Source organism: Cydia splendana, chromosome 1 (assembly GCF_910591565.1).
Source record: "Cydia splendana chromosome 1, ilCydSple1.2, whole genome shotgun sequence".
NCBI classification, from domain to species: Eukaryota; Metazoa; Arthropoda; class Insecta; order Lepidoptera; family Tortricidae; genus Cydia; species Cydia splendana.
Genome location: NC_085960.1, coordinates 20,420,319 through 20,424,801, shown reverse-complemented (window position 1 = coordinate 20,424,801; position 4,483 = coordinate 20,420,319).

Genomic DNA, 4,483 nt, shown 5'->3' with positions numbered 1-4,483 from the left:
TATGTTGTTTTAAATGTGTTATAAATCCATACAATTTTTAAACAGTGTTGTAGAACAAGGATTAGTGTTTTATATTTGATATAAATTATTGCAAAATCACTTCATATATTAAAAAAAAAAACAAATATCACAAAATCGGGGATCTCACACTACACGGTCCGTGACATTTCGCACTTGTATTTTTTTATATGTTTCTAATACTCTTAGGACAATACATTCAGGTTGACCTAGAGGTAAATTGCTAAGTATATTGATTTGATATAGAGTTTACTTATTTTCACAAAAATACATGCTATTCTTACGTGTTACACAAAAAATGCATAATAATAAGAATTTCCCAGCTTTACAGTGTACGTACCTACTCTACTGGAGCCCAATTCGAACGTACATTTTGACAAGAAAATTATGCCATTTAGTTATCATTCATACGTGCGTTTCGCTCAGTACTTGTCCATTCATGTATTAGCGCGAGCGAGACGCAAACGCGCGACTCTCAACAGGAAGGAAACTAATCTCGATGGGATTATCCTGACCATTGTACTTAGTATCAGAGTTAGTAGTAAATTTCGAAAATGTCTGCTGTAAAAGAGGAATGAATGAGCACTTTATTTTTCACAATCGCCAAGTCGTACGTACCTATCTTTTGTCCATAGACCTTCGGCCCTTCGTACCATATGATTGTATTACCTGCGTGCTTATTTATTCAAATTTCCAAAGACACAGCAAGATCAGACAAGTGTGAAATATTACGTTTTGTGTGCAGAATTCTGAATTTCAAATGAGGAAAAATATAAACGAGGCTTTCATACTCGTATTCTGTGTTTTCAGATTATTTATAGCATAACATTACAGACATTACAGTACACCTTAATGTTTATAGCTAGAATGACTACATAAACATATGTACAATTGTACATAAAATGAAGCAAGAGCATTAATTTAATGTTAAATATTTCATTTGTTAACATTTTGACAATATTGTCAACATGCACATTTAAAAAACATTGTACTTACTACCTAGGATGGGGCCCAGAATGTTTATTGTTTTATTATATTTACAAAAATAGCGTTCATAATATTAATTTTTATATTTACTTTAATGGCATCTTTAAAAGTTTAGTTAAGTTGGTTAACACATTTACCGCTGAGCTACGGTCGTAGCGCTAAGTCGTAGCCGATAACATTGATTTCCCGGTATGTGTGCTTCGTAGAGGAAAAACGATAACGTGTCGTTATTACTGTTAGCGCTGAATATGTAAAGTGTATTCATCCTTACTTCCATCCTTTTCAGTGGTTATACAACAACATTTTAAGTAAGTTATGATTATTGTGTAATTCCAGAGAAAAGTGTAATTATGTCTTTGATAAGTGTTTGTTTACATGATAGGACAAGTAAGGATGAATACACTTTTTATGAAGGAACGAAAAAACATTCGTGTTTAGTAAATATTTTAGTGTAATAAATTATCATTGCTCACTGGTTTGAAAATAAATACAATATCTCAGGCATCGGTTATCATTTACATACGCGCAGTACGTGCTCAGTGGTCTGTAGTTTAATTTATGGTATTGATTTTCACATTAAAGGCGAACATTTAAAACAAATATTATAATATATCTACACGAAATGATAGGTATAATTCATCAGTTAACATACTTTGGATGGTATATTTATGTTTTTCTACTCCCGTACTTTTATTTGTCATTTAAAGGGTCGTGCACACACCTTTAAAACCCTACCTTATAGTTGTCAAGACAGACTTTAGTCTATTCCCCAAAAAAGAATTCGTGCATACACGCAGTATCTTTTTGGCGATTTTACGATACTTCGTGTAATGACCACTTAAAAAATATTGAATGAAATACAGTGTTGCCAACCGTATTTTAAATGTCATCTCTGACAAATAAGTGAACCATAGACAGTTTTTTTTTTAAATTTCATTCGTTCATTCATTCTTTTCCCGCCCGTACCCTCCATTTTTGCTGCTTCTTGAATTAAAAATATTTGTTAAATTCACAATTTTATTTCAAAGTAAGTGCTTGGTCGTAGAAAAAGTATTGTATGCAACGTTGTTTAACTGAGTCAAAAAATACTCGTGGCGTCTTTATTAACAATTTTCGGCTTCGCCTCAAATTGTTACTCACGCCACTCGCCTTTTTTGACCTCTCTTAAACAACGGTTGCATAAAATTCTATAATAGAACTAGGTTTTCGCCCCAAACTGTGAACTCGCAATTCGCCAAAAACGTGCAATTGAAAAGAGAAGAGTCTTTTGAGCAAAGCGAACCTTGCCAGGCAATTTTGGTAAAATACCTAAGCAAAGAAAATAAGTACGAAAAAATGATATCAGGTTTTTAAAAAATCCGAAGGCTTAGGCGTCTTTTTTATTTTTAAATATTAATAAATTGGTACTAGATTAAGAGTACTGGACTAGTGACACCAAGAGGAATATATTTTTATATTCTGGTATTTCCGTCGACATTGAGCTGTATTATTAATACTGGATCTTTTATCCTGGATCGTATATTTTATTTGTTTCTCATAGGTAAACAATTATTGGCTATTGCGAAACTTAGGGCCCTGATTCGAAACGCATTTCGACATACGCACATAAAAATATATTAGTATCCTTAACACGTGTTTGACACCGACATAATTACGCTAGCGACTGCGGAAACTAACTCACAGTGGATATTTCTGGTATTAATATTGGTGCAAGCGAGACTGCGTTTGAATTGAGTCAGTCGCTTAAGGCCTCATGGTATTGGTAAGGGTACATTGATATTTAACGGTACAGCTGCAACGATTTCGTTTCTGCCACTGACTTTTTTGGACATAAACATATGAAGTTTTTTTGTATCTCATCACTTTCAACAATCCTGTTGCAACAATCTAAGAACAATCTACAACAGTTCGTTTATCTATGTACCATGAACACTTCTAGTTCATTTCACTCTTGTCCTTTCTGGAAACCTGGTAAATGGACACCCTATCAGAGCACTTTTCCATCGGACTAGGTTTCGATTGGCTCCTTTCGACCGTGAGCGCCGCCGGCGAGGCGCTGGCTTGACCTCGCTCTGTGTTCTGTCGCTTCGTAATACGTTCTATTTAAATTTTTTGCAGGTGTTGGTAACACAGATGTACAAATAAAAGATCCGAACTGGCTTCTTAATTCCTTGCAATTTTGGGTCAGTTTTGCAAATAACATTAATAGTTAGGTGCAAAACTGACTCAATAGGAGCATCTATAGTGCGACATAAAATAGCAGAAATTAAATAAAATGAAAAGAAAAATTCCCATACTAGATTTTGCCGTGTTAAAGCATTTTACGTCAAAAATGTGACAGTTTCGTAGGAACTAGGAAGTGGCACCCTCAATAACTTTCTAAAATTTCTTGTCGGACTAAAAATTTAAATATAAATGTGAAGATATTGGTGACAATTTATTTTGTGTTAATATAAACTCTTTGAAATTAGCTACAAACCCGTCTAACAAAACATATCATTGAGATGTACCGTTTTTTATTTAATTTAGGACTGGAAAATTAGACGCTTATTATTTCCAACAGTTTAAATTTTCTTCAAATTATGAATTTGAGTCAGCAACGATTACCGATATACCTTCGATCTTTCTTCACCTTCTACTAAGGTCCTACTAGAGTTCGTTTGTTTCTTCAAAGAACCATATTTAAGTATAACAATATAATGTTTACATTTTTGCTCCTTACGTCTCATTACTTTTATTAGGTAGCCTACTTTGATATAATTAAACTTGAGTTTTAATAAAAAAATAAAACAGAAAAAGTATAATTGTAAATCGTTTTATTCTGAATCAATTTTAATTTAAGAACAATGTAGGTAATTATACGACTATCCTTATTTACTAACTACAATTTGATTTATTGTTTTCTCCTCATATTAACTGTAGGTAATCGTATTTTGAATTATTAAGAACAATTTGACAGAAATCCTTACAAGTATTAGACATTCAATCCAATTTACAGTATATTTACTAGTCATTCCAAGAATATTAAATATTAGTAGGTACTATTGATTTTCATAACTAGAAAATACAAAAAAAAGTACTGAAAAATTATAATCATGAACCAATTTTAGATGATACTTAGGTAAGTTATGTATTTAGTATGGCGTTGCTCGTTTCGTCAAAGTTAAAATTTTCTACGTCTCAACTGCTTAATGTACATTAGGTACTTAATTTACTCGTACATTACATTACATTACTGTACCTACATTCTCTTCCATTAAAAAACCAAAGCTGGATTTTTTCTGATTTTTCTATAATGTGCTGTAGCGACCTCTAAAACGTGATTGAAATTTCTTGAAAAATCCACATTGTTTTTTTGATGGCAGAGACAGCAATTGAGTTTTAAGCAGTTAAGACGTAGAAAAGTCGTCGACGAAATAAGGAACACCCTATTATTTCGTCTATTTAATTTTTTAGAACTATACTGCCTCATTAAAAT